The 20,937-nt window shown below is 42.4% G+C and overlaps 1 long non-coding RNA gene across 1 annotated transcript; it reads right to left on the bottom strand.

The window, feature by feature from the left end:
- Positions 1-6,187: 6,187 nt before the first annotated feature.
- LOC137091648 (uncharacterized) lies at positions 6,188-20,075 on the bottom strand. Its single transcript, XR_010908110.1, has 4 exons — positions 19,968-20,075; positions 11,888-12,111; positions 11,557-11,772; positions 6,188-6,864 (listed from the first exon to the last, which is right to left on the bottom strand). It is a non-coding gene; the product is annotated as an uncharacterized lncRNA (long non-coding RNA).
- Positions 20,076-20,937: the final 862 nt, after the last annotated feature.

Raw genomic sequence — 20,937 nt, 5'->3', positions numbered from 1 at the left:
TTTCCGAGGTCGGTGTGGAGCGGAGGGTCTCTGGAAGTGGGCTGCGTTCTCTCTCTCTGAAAAATGCCCTCGGGGGCTAGAAAGTTGGTAGATCGCTCTGAGGCGTTTGATGCAATGCAAGAGAGAGAAAAAAAGCCCAAAGAAATGTTTCCACTTGTCTTTTAAGACAATTAATCCACACCCCTTCTGGGTTAGTTTACCCAATCCAGAGGGTGAATTCTGAGTGGGAAAAATTCTCTTTGTCTCGGTTTATGACCTGCTTTGCATGTTTTATCAGGTGTCGTAAAGGGTGTCGATTTTATACAGTTTTACTCCCAAGTTTGCTAAACGTATTAATGATACATTTCATAATCCTATTCTGTGCATCGTTGATTAAGACAAAGAGAGAGGAATATTTAGATATCAAACACGTTATGGCTGGGAGATATTAAAGCAGAGATGCATTCTTACACAGGAATACAAGCATTTAAAATGAACTTACATTGTTTATACATCATGATTAGGTTGGTATGACCTAAGGAGCATGCATACACACAAAGATACATCATATACAGTCTAGAATAGTCTTAATTAAAACTTCATAAGGAAAGTGTGTGTGTGTTTGTGGGTCTGTGTGTATTGGGAGAATCTTGGCGTCTCTCTGTCTGAGAGAATGTGAGGGGGGGGGGGGGAACAGGGTTCAAGTCATGTGACCTGATAACAATCTGATTGAAGTTCTCACAGTTCTCCAAAGATGCTGCCTGTCACATTTCAATTCGGCCACAAACCTGTCGAAGATGTCACTTGCCCAGACTCGTTGGCATCGGGCCCCTAATTTATATGTGGCTAAAAGCTATCCACCCTAAACATCAGAATTGACTCATCTTTGATCCTGATGTGAGAGAGACCACAGATGCTACACTAATATGTCATCCAGGTAAACTGTGACGTTTCAGGTTTTGCAGGATTCCCGCCATGGTGCATTGGAAAATGGCAGGACTCGATGCCAATCCAAAAGGCAGTCTACAGTTAGTGTAGAGTCCCTTGTGCGTTAAAGAATTACTTCAGCAATTTCACCCATATATTTATTTAGTTTCAAACTGCAGAGTTTCAATTCTGGCATGTCTTAGAATATTGCTCTTTGCTGATGATTGTCAGTGCCGACTTCAAACTCCACTTCCATGCCATTTACATTCACCTTCTGTGTTATAGGAGCCACTTTGGGTTGGACTTGGGATACCTTGTATTTTGTGTTAATATTACTGGTGTCCTCCCTCTCGTCACTTTCCTCCTCTCTAACGAGATGAGTCCTTCTCCCTTTCTCTTTTTTTCTCTCCTTTTTGTCCTTTGAATGCCCTTTTTTGGCACCCACTGGCAGCTTGCTTGACCCTGCAAGCTCATTTTGTGTGTCTGTATCCAAACTTTCCACATGTATGGCAGAGTTCATTCAGAAACTCACATTCCTCTGGTGAATGTTGACCTTTACATCTGTCACATGTCTTTTTGTCATCTTTTTCTCTCAGCGGAGTACACTCTATGCACTGCTACCTGTCCTCTAAGTGTTTTTGAGTTTGGTTCTGCCTCCTCTGTTATCAGTCCTTGTAGATCTCTCACATTTTTGTTTGCAGACTCCATTGCCTGGCAGATGTTCAGTGCCTTCTCGAACATAAACTCCACTTCCGCCAGCAATCTTCTCTGCATTCTGTCGTTATTCACTCCACAGACGAGTCTATCAAGCACCATTTGTGGAAGTGTGGCCTCGTAATCACATTTATGTGCTAACTTCTTCAATTACGCCACATAATCAGCAACAGTTTCTTCCTCTTTCCTGCTGGCATTAAGGGACACAGTAAACTTCTCAACAAGCTATACGTGTTAGCCCCAACTCTACTTAACAGCACAGCCTTCTTTTCCTCAGGTGACCTCAATGTCATTTGCTTGAAAGAAATACTCCATCATTTCTATGTATTCCTCCCACAGCTACGACTCACTGTCAAATGGGCTCACCTTTCCCACAACTGTTGTGATCTTGACGTTTTAGCCATTGCCTTTATCTCACACTGTCTGTTTCACTGCTGTGAATATTTTCATGCAGCCATTAAACAGCATTTCCTCCGGCACGCAAACTCCATAAATCCTTGTCGCCAATTATGTGATATTCTGTGGCGCAGCAGAATATGGAGCTGAAGAGATACTGTACAATTTACTTGTCTTTATCAACAGATGTTTACACGTGACTACACAAGCTGGATCTGCCACAAAGCACAGGCTTATTCTGAGGGATGCAGCCACCTGTTGTCCAAGTGTGCCCTCTAGTGGTCCTCCCAAACAACATTATACTTCACTTCAGTCCCTGTTCCCTTAGAAATCCAGACAGATACGGTGAGAAAAGAGGTAACACTTTACAATACGGGTGTACAGATAATCATGAGTTAATGTACGCCTCATGAAGAACTAAACCATTAATGACAGCGTGTCAAGTGTAGTTGGGCCAGTCTGTCTGGTGTAGTCAGGTCAGTGTTGGTTGTAGTAGGGTCAGTTTGTCGGGTGTAGTCGGGTCAGTATACCAGGTGTAGTCGGTTATAATTGGGACAGTTCGTCAGTGTCAGTTGTAGTCGGGTCAGTTCGACTGGTGTAGCCGGGTCTGTTCGTCTGGTGTAATCAGGTCAGTGTTGGATGAAGTCAGGTCAGTTTGTTAGGGGTTATTGAGTCAGTCTGTCAGGTGCAGTCGGGTCAGTTTGTTGGGGGTAATTGGGTCAGTGAGTCTGGTGTAGTCAGGTCAGTTTGTTAGGGGTTATTGGGTCAGTCTGTCAGGTGTAGTTGGGTTAGTCTATCTGGTGTAGTCAGGTTTAGTCGGGTCAGTTTGTTGAGGGTAATTGGGTCAGGGAGTCTGGTGTAGTCAGGTCAGTGTCGGATGTCGCCAGTTTATCAGGTGTAGTTGGGTCAGTTTATCAGGTGTAGTCGGGTCAATGTCTCAGGTCAGTTTATCAAGTGTAATTGGGTCAGTGTCAGGTGTAGTGGGTTCAGTTCTTCAGGTATAGTCAGGTCCGTGTGTCTGGTGTGCCAGGTCAGTTTGTTGGGTATAATTGGGTCAGTGTGTCGGATGTAGTCGGGTCAGTGAGTCTGATGTAGTCGGGTCAGTTTGTTTGGGTATAGTCGGGTCAGTGAGTCTGATGTAGTCGGGTCAGTTTGTTTGGGTATAGTCGGGTCAGTGAGTCTGATGTAGTCGGGTCAGTTTGTTTGGGTATAGTCGGGTCAATGAGTCTGATGTAGTCGGGCCAGTTTGTTTGGGTATAGTCGGGTCAGTGAGTCTGATGTAGTCGGGTCAGTTTGTTTGGGTATAGTCGGGTCAGAAGTAGTCTGGCCAGTGTGTCAGAAGTAGTCGGGTCAGTGAGTCTGATGTAGTCGGGTCAGTGTGTCGTGTGTAGTCGGGTCAGTGTGTCGTGTGTAGTCGGGTCAGTGTGTCGTGTGTAGTCGGGTCAGTGTGTCGTGTGTAGTCGGGTCAGTGTGTCAGAAGTAGTCGGGTCAGTGCGTCAGGAGTAGTCAGGTCAGTGTGTCAAATGTAGTCAGGTCAGTGTGTCTGGTAAAGTTGGGTCAGTGTGTCAAATATAGTCAGGTCAGTGTCGGGTGTAGTCAGGTCAGTGTGTTGTGTGTAGTCAGGTCGGTGTCGGGTGTAGTCGGGTCAGTGTCGTGTGTAGTCAGGTCGGTGTCGGGTGTAGTCAGGTCGGTGTCGGGTGTAGTCGGGTCAGTGTCGGGTGTAGTCAGGTCGGTGTCGGGTGTAGTCAGGTGTCGGGTGTAGTCGGGTCAGTGTCGTGTGTAGTCAGGTCGGTGTCGGGTGTAGTCAGGTCAGTGTCGTGTGTAGTCAGGTCGGTGTCGGGTGTAGTCGGGTCAGTGCCGTGTGTAGTCAGGTCGGTGTCGGGTGTAGTCAGGTCAGTGTCGTGTGTAGTCAGGTCGGTGTCGGGTGTAGTCGGGTCAGTGTCGTGTGTAGTCAGGTCGGTGTCGGGTGTAGTCAGGTCAGTGTCGTGTGTAGTCAGGTCGGTGTCGGGTGTAGTCGGGTCAGTGCCGTGTGTGGTCAGGTCGGTGTCGGGTGTAGTCAGGTCAGTGTCGTGCTTAGTCAGGTCGGTGTCGGGTGTAGTCGGGTCAGTGTTGTGTGTAGTCAGGTCGGTGTCGGGTGTAGTCAGGTCAGTGTCGTGTGTAGTCAGGTCGGTGTCGGGTGTAGTCGGGTCAGTGCCGTGTGTGGTCAGGTCGGTGTCGGGTGTAGTCAGGTCAGTGTCGTGCTTAGTCAGGTCGGTGTCGGGTGTAGTCGGGTCAGTGTTGTGTGTAGTCAGGTCGGTGTCGGGTGTAGTCGGGTCAGTTTCGTGTGTAGTCAGGTCGGTGTCAGGTGTGGTTGGGTCAGTGTGTCAGGTGTAGTCATGTCAGTGTGTCAGAAGTAGTTGGGTCAGTGTGTCTGGTGTAGTCGTGGGGAGCGAAGGCTGGCCTGTGTTGACCGATCAAACAAACAAGCTACTTGAGCTCAGATTGCTGAATAAGTTAATGCTGGTTCTGATATAAATGAGTCATAACCTTCCGCAATCTCCCTTGAAGCCAATACGGAAGTAATGTAAACTTCAATTCCCGACTGGCCACTAGGGACAGGCTCCAGAAGGGAGCAGAATCTCATTTAGCCCCATGTTAAAATTCCCAACTTTACAGCAGAAAAAAAAAACATGTTTACAGCCTGTGACAAATTGTAGCCTATACGGCTAATTTTGACCTTCATGACAACTGTGAGGGGGGTGAATTTTTTTATGATTCATTCGTTTACGTTATAAAAAACCTTAAAGTTCTACCTAATTAAGGGCGTGGTTACTTAGAATGACAGGTGGATATCCATTTATCCGCCGTCTATAGTCATTGCGTCACCTAAGCTCCGCCCACATCCCACCTTTTTGCCAATTTTCTGTTATCCGGGAGTAACACGCGATGCCCAGCTCGCCCCTACTTTAAGCTTCAGAACGACGTCACAGACACTACGTCCATATATTTTTTAACAGTCTATGGTCATAACACACAATGCATCTCAGTTTGTTGCGTATGACCAGTCAGGGTGCCCATGCTGACCCCTGACCCCGCTGAAAGCACCAACAGTGGCATGTGAGCATCAGAACTGGACCACAGAACAATGGAAGAAGGTGGCCTGGTCTGAGGAATCACATTTTCTTTTACATCACGTGGATGGCCGGGTGTGTGTGTTTGTGGCTTACCTGGGGAACACATGGCCCCAGGATGCACTATGGGAAGAAGGCGAGCCGGCGGAGGCAGTGTGATTCTTTGAAAATGTTCTGCTGGGAAACCTTGGGTCCTGCCATCCATGTGGCTTTGACACGTACCACCTACCAAAGTATTGTTGCAGACCACGTTCAGCCTTTCATGGAAACGGTATTCTGGTGGCTGTGGCTCTTCCAGCAGGATAATGCTCCTGACACAAAGCACAAATGCTTCAGGAATGGTTTGAGGAGCACAACAACCCGTTTGAGGCATCGACTCGGCCTCCAAATTCCCCAGATCTCAATCCAATCGAGCATCTGTGGGATGTGCTGAACAAACAAGTCTGATCCATTAAGGCCCCAACTCCCAACTTACAGGACTTAAAGTATCTGCTGCGAACATCTTGGTGCCAGATACTATATTACACCTTCAGGGGTCTAGTAGAGTCCATGCCTTGACGGGTCAGCAAAAGAGGAACAACACAATATTAGGAAGGTCAAAAATATAAATTTTATTTGCCACAATGTATCGGTCCCGTGACCTTCATTAGGCATATGAACAAACTATTAAAACACACATTCACATTTAAATCAACTTCTGACTATGAACAAATAAACAGAATTTGAAAACAATCAAAAGAAAATTGTATCACTCTATAGCAACAGTTAAAAAATCCAGTGTAACAATAAAAAAAATGATAAAGGAAAAAACTAAACAAAAGATTTAAAGAACATTGTATCAATCACAATTTTCTTTTTTAAATGTTTTGAATCTCAATTTGTCTACACAATCTGCACATTAGTGTGAGGGACTTTTTGTTCTTTATCTACATTTTCAATGCCTGTAAGAATGAAACTTAGTGCTTTTAAATGCCATTTAAGGCTTCAATTTTTACCAAACACATTCAATGCCCTAAATGTGGATTTTGGGTCATGTGCCTTCGTTCCAGAAAGGCACGTCCCAGTCTATAGGAACGCCATATTTACATTTCACTGCTCTTATAACTATAACGTGCACCTATAACTGGCATGTAACAAATAAACTTTGAACTTTGTCAGTTCACTTTGTGAATAAACCTTGTGTTGAGGACAGGTTTAGATGAAACGCTGGCCCGACAGTGGAAGTGCTGTGTGATTTTGGTCTCAGTGCTAAAGGTCAGAGGCTATTTGCTCCGTTCACAGAAAGTCCTGGCTCGCACTGGCCCGACGGTGGAGAAGCGTCTATTGGACCTGGCCTACTAATCCAGCCAATCCAGGTCCAGACCAAGGAAAGACTTTACTATTACTCCAGAGTAAAATTTTAATTGTGTGTCAACACTGATGTCCTGCAGTGCCTTAAAAAGAATGACATCCTTGTCCTCTCCATTCACATGAAGTACACAATGAAAGGGCTCCAGGTTGGGCCTCTCAGAGGAACGCTTAATTCTCCTGCCAATGGTGTTGGAGTGGGGGTGGCACTCACAGGAGGAGGCCTGAGCATCTATACAAAGGTCTCTCTGTCCAGCTTTGAAGAAGAACAGGTATCTGGCCTCATCCTGAACGCCCTGCATCATGGCCCTCCCTTCAGCTGCTGGGATTACCCGCCCGTGGAAATCACACACGATATCTCCTTTAGAAAACCGTCGGGTGGCAACCACTCCTATAAAATCAAGAGAACAATACATTTTAAGTCTGAATACACCATAGATGTGCTGGTAAACTAGTCATTATTTTAATTCTTGGTGGAGCTAATGGTGGCTAAAATGCATATTTAAAGTGATGATAGAGCTGCACGATTCAGGATAAACTGCAAATCACAGTTTTTTGGGTGTAAAATGAAGTGATTGTGATTCTTCCACAGTTATGAAGAGAGAAAAAAACATCAGACAGCTAAACAAAACAGAGATTAGAAAAACAGAAAAACAGAACAGAAAAAATAAATAATTAGTCACTTGCCCCTTTCACACTGCAATTGCCAGAACGACTTTACCAGGAAATAAACAAATATGCCGTTCACACAAGCAACGACGTTCTGGCAATTTACCAGTATTTTTGAAAAGGTCCTGTTTACACGTGTGAAAGGGGCTACTGTCTCATTCAATTGCAACCTGTTTCGTTATTGGATGAATGACCGCTTGTGATTAAATCTTTTAAAAGAATGAACACTTTTTTTATAAATCACTCAAATGTCACCACCTTCTGGTGCAACCATAAGCAATACATTAGGCTTGGTCCGATAGCCGTGTTGCCGGTGTTCAGACTTCACACCGGTTACATCACCTGCCCACCGCGGCACCCCACCACCGTTGTTGTATAGTGTGACAAGCTAGTGCTGGCTCACTACTAGTCATCCGTGGCAAAGCTAATCAGGACAACACCTGTGAGGTCCCAGCTGAAGACCATGAGGCAATCAACCAGAGGCAGATAAAAGCTCCAGCCAGGAGGAACAAAGGGAGAGCTGCTTTGACTCTCACACGGTGCACATCTAACCCTTCTCTCTTCTTTTTGCCTGGAGAGCGACTGACTTTGTTCAAAGGGAGTGCGGATCACCCAGCCAAGCCAACTAAAGATTCCCTCTCTCCACGGGGCAAGGAGGAACAGCCCCCACAAAGCACTTCACTGACACTAAAGAGATTGAGTTTGTTTGCACGGTGTTACAGGCTGCGAGTGTATCGGATGTTAGTTTGTTTTGGTCTGCCTTTCTTCTCTCTGGTTGTGCTGTCTTGCTCTCAGGTCTCTGCTGATTGGAGGAAGCGACTGTCACTCTTCATCAAGGTGCCGTCTCTGCAGCCAATCAAGTGCCGCCCTGGTGGATAAATTCTTCCAGCGTATCCTAATTACGCAGTGTGTGTGTGTCAGGTGTTTCAGTTGGAGTGTCATTGTGAATCTTTTGTTATCTTGTGTTAACTCCACACTTGATTCTGTACTGTGAAATGTTGAGAGTTAAGAGTAATTTAGTAGCCTACTTTCTGGGGAAATGGAGAACAGGTAAGCAGGTCGCGTGATGTAGATCTTGCCCGCAGTTATCAAATGTTAAACACATCAGGTAAGAGGTGAGCGCCCTCTTTGTATTTCTTTGTTCTTATTTAGTGTAGGTTTAGTTATAGCGTCGGATACGCTGAAGATTTCGTTTTTTCCTTTCACATTTTTCTTTAAGAAGGTTAGAGGGTTTTTGGGAATTTAGTTTAGAAACTATTTTTGTTTTATTCTTTTCTTTAATTTGGCGCCACCACGTTCCTTTTTCCCCATTAGTTTATTGTATTTCTTCTTTATATTTCCTTAAATGCATTGTATTATAGTGCATACATACCGATTAGTGGCTTCGGCGTTTAGAATTAATAAATCAATTGGCCTTATCAACTTCTGTGCCTGGTCTCTTCTGCTGCCCGCTCCACTACAGCAATATTACATCTAAATGTTACATTCTGACCCTAGACCTTTAAAAGTTCGTAACATTTAATGGGGGCTCGTCCGGGATAATATTTCCCGTGATATTAAGTATTGCTGGAGTGGGAAGTAGACTGGCCATTGACTTTCGTAATTTGGTTGTAGGGCGTGACTGGTTAATTGGATGGTTAGTGTTTGGTTCGGTGTGGCCATGGCTGATTTTGATATAGAGAGTTTTGTTAAAGGGCCGTCTGTTGCGCAGCTTAACAAGTGTAGAAAAGATGATTTGTTGCGTGTTGCTGCTCATTATAAAATTTCAGTTACGAAGCATCAGCTTAAGCGAGATATAAAGAGCATTATGTTACAAAGGTTAGTGGAACTAGGTGTTTTGGCTTTGCTTGCTGGAGCAGAGGAAGATTCACTTGGCTCCGATACTCATTTAAGTGTGTCTGGTGATGAGGAGCAGGGTGGAATGGCTGAGGTGGAAACCAAAGCTGTTCTGCCGCCCTTTGAACCTTTTTCCCCGACCTCTGTTGGGTCTAGAGGTGATGCCCAGTTGAAAGTTCATTTGGCGGGTGTCCAAATGGAATGCGCAGAGAATCGTCGGGCTGAGATGAATTTGCGTCTTGAAGTTCGCAGGTTAGAAATCGATGCGGAAAAGCAGGTTAAACTGTGTGAACTTGAATTGAACTCAGCTAAAAATGCACCTGTCCCAGTAGTTCCATCGGCGTCGACTGCTAGCGCTCCGTCGGGGGCTGGGTCAGCAGTAAACACCTTTGATATAAGCAAGCATATCTCTCTCGTACCGCAATTTCGCGAAGCAGAAGTTGATTCATATTTTGGTGTGTTTGAGCATATTGCGACTGCATTAAATTGGTCTAGGGAAGTATGGCCCTTACTTCTGCAGTGTAAATTAACTGGTAAGGCTCAGGAGGTGTGTGCAACTCTATCCTTAAAAGATAGTTTAAATTATGATATGATGAAAGCTGGAATCCTGCGTGCTTACGTAAGTTTATAATATGCTATTAAAAATACATACGGGTGAGGGGTTTGAATGCCGGTCGCCATGTTGCCCCTCGATCTTGAAATTACATTAGCCAAAGAGGGACCTACCCATAAATTCAAGTTTTGCCTTTGCGTACCTCTAGCTCCCCCTCGCACCTCCGTCACATCAACTGATCTCTGCTCACGGAGAAAATGATATAGCCTACAATAGGAGTGTGCCGGTTTCAGAATTGTTGATGATGGTTATGATGCGAGTCAAATGTGACGGTCCGTAACATAAACCGTCATAACCTGGGGGGAAGACTGTCAGTCTGACAGTCATAAACAGGACTCAGGCCACATCCTGTATCATCAGATGTTGACGCCGTCCTCTCCAGCAGCTGGAATGTGTTTACGGATGCCTTAGCAACTCTTAACGGCCACCAGGACTTATACGGTTTTATTAAAGCTATTTATTTGTTGTAAAGAGTAATAATCATCTCAGAAAAAATAAATTCTAATGTCAGGCGCAGCTGAAGTAGTTGATTGTTTGCTTACATGTGTAGGTTTAGGGACAGGATTGTTTGCTTACATGTGTAGGTCATTATGGACTGCATTTCTATAGCGCTTTTAACAGACCCTATGGCTATCCAAAGCGTTTTACATTTTACACGGACAACCTACATGAACCACTGAGCCACTGCCGCCCATTAGCCATAGAGTCAATTGGTTGTTCTTGGAGCGGGTTAACTCCGTGTCAGCGCGGGTTGTTCTTGGAGATAGCGGGTTAACTCTGTGTCAGCGCGGGCTGTTCTTGGAGATAGCGGGTTAACTCTGTGTCAGCGCGGGCTGTTCTTGGAGATAGCGGGTTAACTCTGTGTCAGCGCGGGTTGTTCTTGGAGATAGCGGGTTAACTCTGTGTCAGCGCGGGTTGTTCTTGGAGATAGCGGGTTAACTCTGTGTCAGCGCGCGCTCTGATCGGTAAAGGGGCAGAGATTTCAGACCTCTGTTTATTAAGGAGATGATGATCTCCAAGATTTCTCTTCTTGGAAGGGGTGCACAGACCTCACCCGAATCATCTGCAGCAGTAGCAGCCTCCGAAGCACCACTAACTTCGCCTCCGTTTCCCTCGTCAGCTGATACATTTTCCCCCCGGAGTGCATCTTTTTTTTTTATGTTTGTAAAAAATATTTTAATAATACGTTTTTGGCTGTAACTCGAATAATAGAGTTCTAATGACGGTGTTTAACTATAACCGTCGGTCTCACGGTTATATACTAACCGTCACACCCCTAGCCTACAATGAAAACTTTGCCTTATGCTAGTGATGTCGTACAATATACAGAATAACAATAGCACTGATAAAAGTTACTTTACTACGATTAGCTTGCATTCGTCTGGGAACCTATAGCTGATGTTAGCAATGAAATGGTAAAAAAAATATGAAAACGTAAAACTACAAATTAAATAACTGCAAATTATAATAGTTTTCTAAAGTAACCTCATCACTTGAAGGAACACTAATGGAGGTTAACTGGAAGCCATGTTAATCTTGGACTAAATCGGCCACCGTAGGAGTTAACACTAAATCGGAATTGAGAGGAACAGAAATTAATATTCACTGGATGGTCATATACCTTTACACCGCTAGATGGGTGAAAATATCACACAGTGTAGCTTTAAATGATTAAATTACAGAAAGCGATTAAAGAACACTTTATAATGCTCGGATCAGTCAATCACACGTATATCTGCAGTCCACACTTGTCCAAACTGCCGTTACAACAGAAACTCTTACTGTATTCATGTCGATGTCATGTTTGTTGTTAGTTGTGGTAAAAGCATTTTGTGAGAAATAATGTTGCAAAGTTCACTCATGTGTATTCAGAGCTCTCAGATGCAAACAAAATAGCTCTCAACAACTCTGTACAATAACACTTTCTCAGCAATCCACTTCCAAGAAATGTAAAGCTTTACTTACCTAGCCCTTGCTCTCCGCCAAAGTCCTTGATGACAAGGCCTGTCCAGGTTTGCTCAGACACACGTTTTATGACCTGATCCGTCTCAACGGTGACTGTGGGAGCTGGTTTCCACAATTTCTCGACCTCCTCTGGCTTTGGACAGTTGGACTTCCACTCCTTCTTTGCAATCAGCTTTGCCACCTTTGCGGCTGAAGCCTTGCAGTGTGTGAAGTGTGCTGAAAGAAAGAATGAAATAATATTACTCATGCGACTCGCTTGTCTCAGTGAATTAATGACCTAGTTTGTGTCGAGTTGAGTGTCAATGCTGTATTGATAGATTTGGAGACTTACACAGCAGATATTCCTTTCTCTGGGTTAACTGGGCGACTCGTCACTTATCATAAAAGCAGCGGTCTTTAGGAAATCCTGACTCAACCCACTCCTTTTTGGTTGGTGGCTGGCCCTCCAGTGAAACTGGGAATTTGGCCACAAAGGCAGAGAAATCTTTTTGCGAAGCCAATAGCTCCAAGCTAGTACTCAGTTGTTGTTGTTGTTCAGTACTCACTGAAGTATTTCTGAGTAAGAAAGGAATACAAGGTTAAAAATCAAAGAAAAATTAGGACAACTTGCTAGACGGTGTTACTACAAATCCCACAGTCAAATCTAGGGCTGTCCCCGACTAAGGATTTACACATTCGAATCAGAATTGTTGAATCTTTCTATAGTCGACTGATAGTCGAATCATCTGTGTGTGTATGGGTTTGGAGGGGCACGACAGTAGTCAGCAGGAGGATAAAACTATTTTTATTTTCCTTAACACACTGCACCAACTTTTTAATAAAGCGATCAAAACTGCCTGCCAACTGACAGTTGCTTTCTTATTAAGGTTTAAATAAAAGGTAATGTGGTGGATAAACATTCGTAAAACTTTTTCTCATAAAGCTGTGATCGAAATACAGAACAACACACAAATATATAATTGCACCGCACAATGGGTGTATCTTGTAGCATATGGTGAACTCAATACATTGCCGATTTGAGAAAAATATAATATACAGTATTGTTCAAAATAATAGCAGTACAATGTGACTAACCAGAATAATCAAGGTTTTTCGTATATTTTTTTTATTGCTACGTGGCAAACAAGTTACCAGTAGGTTCAGTAGATTGTCAGAAAACAAACAAGACCCAGCATTCATGATATGCACGCTCTTAAGGCTGTGCAATTGGGCAATTAGTTGAAAGGGGTGTGTTCAAAAAAATAGCAGTGTCTACCTTTGACTGTACAAACTCAAAACTATTTTGTACAAACATTTTTTTTTTCTTTCTGGGATTTAGCAATCCTGTGAATCACTGAACTAATATTTAGTTGTATGACCACAGTTTTTTAAAACTGCTTGACATATGTGTGGCATGGAGTCAACCAACTTGTGGCACCTCTCAGCTGTTATTCCACTCCATGATTCTTTAACAACATTCCACAATTCATTCACATTTCTTGGTTTTGCTTCAGAAACAGCATTTTTGATATCACCCCACAAGTTCTCAATTGGATTAAGGTCTGGAGATTGGGCTGGCCACTCCATAACATTAATTTTGTTGGTTTGGAACCAAGACTTTGCCCGTTTACTAGTGTGTTTTAGGTCATTGTCTTGTTGAAACAACCATTTCAAGGGCATGTCCTCTTCAGCATAGGGCAACATGACCTCTTCAAGTATTTTAACATATGCAAACTGATCCATGATCCCTGGTATGCGATAAATAGGCCCAACACCATAGTAGGAGAAACATGCCCATATCATGATGCTTGCACCTCCATGCTTCACTGTCTTCACTGTGTACTGTGGCTTGAATTCAGAGTTTGGGGGTCGTCTCACAAACTGCCTGTGGCCCTTGGACCCAAAAAGAACAATTTTACTCTCATCAGTCCACAAAATGTTCCTCCATTTCTCTTTAGGCCAGTTGATGTGTTCTTTGGCAAATTGTAACCTCTTCTGCACATGCCTTTTTTTTAACAGAGGGACTTTGCGGGGGATTCTTGAAAATAGATTAGCTTCACACAGACGTCTTCTAACTGTCACAGTACTTACAGGTAACTCCAGACTGTCTTTGATCATCCTGGAGGTGATCATTGGCTGAGCCTTTGCCATTCTGGTTATTCTTCTATCCATTTTGATGGTTGTCTTCCGTTTTCTTCCACGTCTCTCTGGTTTTGCTCTCCATTTTAAGGCATTGGAGATCATTTTAGCTGAACAGGCTATCATTTTTTGCACCTCTTTATAGGTTTTCCCCTCTCTAATCAACTTTTTAATCAAAGTACGCTGTTCTTCTGAACAATGTCTTGAACGACCCATTTTCCTCAGCTTTCAAATGCATGTTCAACAAGTGTTGGCTTCATCCTTAAATAGGGGCCACCTGATTCACACCTGTTTCTTCACAAAATTGATGACCTCAGTGATTGAATGCCACACTGCTATTTTTTTGAACACACCCCTTTCAACTAATTCAACTAATTGCCCAATTGCACAGCCTTAAGAGCGTGCATATCATGAATGCTGGGTCTCATTTGTTTTCTGAGAATCTACTGAACCTACTGGTAACTTGTTTGCCACGTAGCAATAAAAAATATACGAAAAACCTTGATTATTCTGGTTAGTCACATTTTACTGCTATTATTTTGAACAATACTGTAAGTCATTATTTAGTTTTTTTTGTGTACAAAAACTATTCTGGTGTCTTTATAAATGATTGTAGAGCCGCTGTAGTGAGATGGGCTTTGTAACGACGTCTTTAGTGCCTTTATGGGTCTTGAGAGAGGAAATGACATTGGTGTCAATGAAGGCCTTTCTGAGCCATCGGATTTCAACACTAATATCTTCATCTGTGTGTGAAGATGAACGGAGGTCTTACGGTGTTGAACGACATGATGGTAAATAATTAATGACAGAATTTTCATTTTTGGCTGAACTAAACCTTTATTTCTAATTCGAAAATGCATAGGCGTTGATTTATGTTTTCCTCCGTGGGTGCCTTTAAAAAAAGATGTAAAAAAGTAGTCAAACATTTTTTGCATTTCAGAACCTTAGGAAATGGACAGTGGCCGACACGAACACACACCTATTTAATTGATAATAAAGCCGTAAAGTAGCATATCTTTCAAATCAGGACAGCACCACTTCTCACAAATACAGACAGGTTTGGAGATGAAAAGTTTAACTGAGATGTGACCGCGATCAGCTTCCTGGGAAATTAAGAATCAATGTCACAAGTCCACACAGTAAAATTGGTGGATAGGATATTGGAGCAGGCAACTGACAGTGACACATTGCACCAACTGTGTGTTTTTAAAGCCTTGATTGTGTTTACAGTGTGCAATATAGGGCTGCCAAAATTGCTCAAAAATGACGTTCGAATATTCCCTCTAAAACAAACGCGCGCATCTGGGCGCGCATTTTGTCAATGACGCACGCGCATTACGTCAATAAATGACAAATTAATACAGAGACATAACTACTTGTATAGTTTGTCTATTTAAGTTTATACATATTTGACAACGTATTACTTACACAAAAACAAGTAAATTGTTATTATAAATTATATAATTATTATTATATATAATTATTATATATTATTATTATATATAAATTAACTAATGGCGAAGACCGCAGACCTCTCTCTCGCCCTCACTGCTGATAACGGTTTAAATGAACAAACTGATCAAGAGTTTTGTGCAAGCAATTTGGTCGTAAGACTCGCGACTCGTCCCAAATATAGCAGACTTCAGTGATTGAAACAAATATTATTAATATTAATTGAAGTTTTACAGCATATTGAGCGCTCCGAACGAGCTCTGCTGTGCTGTGGTAAACATGGAACTTTACCTTGAAAGGAAGCGGTGAATAATCACACCAGTAAAAGCAGTACATTTATCCTTTATTCATGCAATATCTCTTCAGCCAGTACAGTAGCCTACACTTTAGTAATGTTTCTGTTTAACGTTAAATAAAATGAGGCATGGTATGCTAACTGTATCTTACATAGCTTGCATATAACTATCTCGCGGCTCAACAATTTTACCTCCTACCGACCAAAATCCAACGTACTTCCAGACATGGCTTTTTAGATTATGGAGTTAAAATCTTTTTCTCTGCTGCGGTCGAGTTGGGCTCTGCACTTTCTGCCATCTTCACTGCAAGACGCGTCCACTTTCAGCAGTGACAGTGCGACTCCTGTGACCTGTCCCTTAACCCCCATGTGCGCGCTCACTCGCAAAGCAGACAGCCACGCCTCTACTACCGCGGCGGGGGATTTTTTTCCACTTTTTTAAAATTTATTTTAAATTCGAATATTAATTTTCACCTTCTAAATTCGTTTTTTAAAAACTATTCTAATATATATTCGAATTTAGAATATTCGTTGACAGCCCTAGTGCAATATAACATGAGTTCATGTTTCGCGTGTAAAAAAACAGTATTTTTTACACAATTTACTTATCTGTACAGCGCTGTTTCCTCTGTCCTAAAAACAGCCTGATGATTTCCTTGTTCTATGAAGTCCCTCCTTCAGAAATACATAACGAGTTCTGATTGGGCCAGCGCTTCCCGTGTTGTGATTGGACAGCAGCTTAGCGCACTTTGCCCGGAAAGGTCCCGCCAAAACCACGCCCCCTATTTTGCGGAGCGTTAATCAACAAACGGTTCTAGTGACGTCATTCCTGAAGGAAGTGCAGCGGTGTAGTCCAAACCGGCCGTTCACTGTAGGCTTTGAAAGGGAACTTCTGGTAAATAAAATATCTCGCTTGGCATTGAACTTTGAGCATTATAATTTTACAGGTATTATTTATGCTCTACCAGCAACATTTCACACCAACTAAAGTTTAATTCACACTGGGTGCATTATCCTGCTGGAAGTAGCCATCAGAGGATGGGTACATGGTGGTCATAAAGGGATGGATATGGTCAGAAACAATGCTCAGGTAGGCCGTGGCATTTAAACGATGCCCAATTGGCACTAAGGGGCCTAAAGTGTGCCAAGAAAACATCCCCCACACCATTACACCACCACCACCAGCCTGCACAGTGGTAACAAGGCATGATGGATCCATGATCTCATTCTTTCTACACCAAATTCTGACTCTACCATCTGAATGTCTCAACAGAAATCGAGACCCAGACCAGGCAACATTTTTCCAGTCTTCAACTGTCCAATTTTGGTGAGCTTTTGCAAATTGTAGCCTCTTTTTCCTATTTGTAGTGGAGATGAGTGGTACCCGGTGGGGTCTTCTGCTGTTGTAGCCCATCCGCCTCAAGCTTGTGCATGTCGTGGCTTCACAAATGCTTTGCTGCATAACTCGGTTGTAAAGAGTGGTTATTTCAGTCCAAGTTGCTCTTTAATCAGTTTAAATCAGTCGGCCCATTCTCCTCTGACCTCTAGCATCAACAAGGCATTTTCACCCACAGGACTGCCGCATACTGGATGTTTTTTCCTTTTCACACCCTTCTTTCTAAACTCTCCAACCCTCTCCCTGTTGGATTGCAACCTTGTAGTGGTCGGGGAGCTTGTGCGTCTCAGTGACCCCTAGAGCTATACCAGTGGGTATAAAAATTTGTTATTTTGGCAAGGTCGCCTGCTAAAATTCGCACTCATGGGTCTATATATCACATAATAATTGCTTCAACACGCGGACACAGAAATCACCTTCCTGCGGAAAAAACGCGGACTTGGCAACACATTGCAGTTGAGCCCTGTTGACATTTGACAACTAACGTGATGCGTCACTTCGTTTCTCTGATTGGTTGTAGGTCTGTCCTATTGAGGTCTTTCCTGGTTCGGTTGAAACACGCCCCATAATCACAGCCCAATGGAGCAGTATCAGACTCATATTCTGACTAGAATTGAGTATGACCACGTCAGGCTAGCGAGAGGGAGCTTGCAGTGTATCGTGCTCGGACTGCAGAGAATGTGCTAAGTGAAAAAAAACGCAGTATTGTGTGTTTTTATTTTTTATTTCGACCTGGATTCTAATAAAAGTTAAGCAGGAAATATGGTAGCTTGTAGGCTATAACTAGCCTGACAAGCCAGACCCACATCAAGATGTTTGGTCTGGAGACTCACCATCTCAATCCGAGAGGCGGGATAAACGGTCGTCTTTCAAACTCCCTCTGCACATAATAGGATAGCGCAACAACCAACCAGAGCAACGTGAAGCAGAGCTAGTTGACAGATTAAACTTTCCCCGTATCTGGTCAGCAAAACTCCGGACACACATCTTCCCTTTTTAAGAATGACTTCAGTGCCGTTCTTTGTTCTTTTCTCAGAGAAAAGCTCAACTCCAAGTCTTCCAGAGTCACGGCCAAAGCTGATTCGGAAGACCGCCGTTCGACAGCCTTTGTGTCTACCAGTAGCACGCAAGCGCAAATTTGCCATCATTGTGTTAAGCCCTGCCCACCAACTCTATACACTATGTGATTGGCCTGGACAGAGTTTGGTTTTTACAGCTCAGAAGTGTATACAGAGTTGCTAGACGACACTCACGGCAGATTAGATTTGCTGCTAGGGTGCGTCTAGATTTTTAGGCTAGGCTATAACAGCACTTGTTTCAGAATAACGCTATTTTTAACCCATTTCTTTCCCTATTAATGTTTGCTGCTGCCTCCTTTACATCTATGGCTGATCTCAATTTCTCCAACTACAGGCCATGGATTAAACAGAAAATGCGCGCTGCGTTAATGGTGCGTTAATAAAATAAGTGCCGTTAAAATGAAATAATTTTGACAGCCCTACTTATATGTTTGTTTTGTTTATTAAAATTTCAATAAAACATGTCTAATCATAGAATAATAGATAGTCCTGTGAAATTTCTTTATATGATTAAATACAAGTATATTACCGAAACAGTGGTAACCAAATAAAATGTTACAAACATTTATCTGTTTATTTTTTTGGGCAAAGTGCTGCAAAACAGAGATTTACTAAATTAAACTATGGATTAAAACATATATATATAAATAATTTTTAAATTATGTATTATTATTTTTATTATTATTTTGATAAGTACCTTCTATTGTAGGCCTACAAGTAATATATTTCTGTCATACTTTCTTCTAGTTTAACCAAACCTTTATTTTGATGGGTTTTAGTGAAGACCTGTTTCAGACTGTATTTGATAATAGGTTTTATTTAAATAAAATGGTGAAAATGCTTATTAGGCGTGTTCTCAAATCAGCTGTGGAAATGTTTGTGTTCATGTCCAAATATAAAGTAGTTTGTGAGCCATTAAAACACCACGAGCATCACATGTAGACTTAAGTATGTAGTAGACTGAGCTGCTCATTCACAGATACAGAACAAGCAGATCATATATTCATATAGCAATGTTTTACACTTTAATATTTTATGCCTACAGCTCTACTTTCAAGTTATTCGTTCATCCACCAGCTTGCGTGTATTACGGCAGCCTGGTTTCTCCCAAGGGTTATTTTTCTCCCCTGATGGAGTTTTGGTTTCTTCCCACTGTCGCCTTTGGCTTGGCTTGCTCAGTTGGGGACACACAATTTTCGATATAAGTTTTCAACTAAATATCCAAATTAAATAAATTACTAAATTAACTTTATCACTGATCTGCCAACATTGTCGTTATATGATAATTGAGCTGATGAGCTGATAACATCACAGTTCACTTCAGAGCGAAACAGCCGAATAAAATTCTGTTGCAATATTTTTCTGTTCAACACCGTGAAGCTGCTTTGAAACAATCGTCATTGTAAAAGCGCTACATAAATAAAGTTGACTTTAGTATGTGAATTCTGCGCTATAATGTTAAGTTAATGTTCATGAGTGGATTCTGGGATTCCCTCTGCATCACAGAAATCATTCAGCCTCAAGTTATAAACATATCTTTATCTGCACAGAGGGATGTGTTCCTGAACATGTTCTATATGTTTCCTTATTTTCATGCACATTTTTTGGAAATGTGATATCCTCCAGGACAACGCCACATTATTTTTTTCTATATATACAAAGTATTTCCATATTAACCAGGGGTTCACGACGGCGTTTCGCTTTCAGCTGGGTCTGCGACACTGACGTCTGTCTTGTCCATCTCCATCAGATTAATGCGCGTTTGTTCTCTCCCACGTCCCGCCCTTCAATTCAATGCAGTCATTTCCGGACATTTTATAGGGCCCTATTATTGTAAACAAACTAATAATTTGTGTTTACTTCATATATCTCTTTATTTTATTGCATTTATTTGTGCTGTTGTTTGAAATTTGTTCAATTGTTATTTTATTACTTTTTTTATTGTTTTTTTATGAAAATAAAAGATTGCAACGCAGGAAAATTTTAGATTTTTGTTTGTGTATGCTTTCAATTATAGTCATACTTGCAATCGGTGCATCTCTACTGCTGTGTGTATTATAATAAAACTTACAGCTTCCTCCTCTTGCGTCAAGGCAATTTGCATACTAGCAGTTCTCTCATGCTTCGAATGAACCACCGCATGGACCACCACCCGGTCTCCTTGTGCAACCCTCTTCACCCAGTCTGCATCCTGGAAAACATTCAAAATGTTTAAATTACTATTGCACACGTTCAATTAAATAAATATAATACAGTATATTATATTACAGTTTAGATTCCCTGCCCGAGACCGACCCGGCACTATGCGGGCGCTTGATCAAGCATTTCTGTTTTTTTTTAATCATTACTTTATTAGCTTAATTGGGTGGGCAGAAAGTTATGCCATAATCAGAAATATAAACTCACCTAAAGGATTATTAGGAACACCATACGAATACTGTGTTTGACCCCCTTTCGCCTTCAGAACTACGTGGCATTGATTCAACAAGGTGCTGAAAGCATTCTTTAGAAAAGTTGGCCCATATTGATAGGAGAGCATCTTGCAGTTGATGGAGATTTGTGGGATGCACATCCAGGGCACGAAGCTCCCGTTCCATCACATCCCAAAGATGCTCTATTGGGTTGAGCTCTGGTTACTGTGGGGGCCATTTTTTAGGACAGTCAACTCATTGTCATGTTCAAGAAACCAATTTGAAATGATTTGAGCTTTGTGACATGGTGCATTATCCTGCTGGAAGTAACCATCAGAGGGTGGGTACATGGAGGTCATAAAGGGATGGACATGGTCAGAAACAATGCTCAGTGTAGGCCGTGGCATTTAAACGATGCCTAATTGGCACTAGGGGACCAAAAGTGTGGCAAGAAAAAATCTCCCACACCATTACACCACCACCACCAGCCTGCACAGTGGTAACAAGGCATGATGGATCCATGTTCTCATTCTGTTTACGCCAAATTCTGGCTCTACCATCTGAATGTCTCAACAGAAATCTAGACTCATCAGACCAGGTAACATTTTTTCAGTCTTCAACTGTCCAATT

Source organism: Pseudorasbora parva, chromosome 10, assembly GCF_024679245.1.
Source record: "Pseudorasbora parva isolate DD20220531a chromosome 10, ASM2467924v1, whole genome shotgun sequence".
NCBI lineage: Eukaryota > Metazoa > Chordata > Actinopteri > Cypriniformes > Gobionidae > Pseudorasbora > Pseudorasbora parva.
This window is presented reverse-complemented; position numbering and strand designations above follow the sequence as displayed.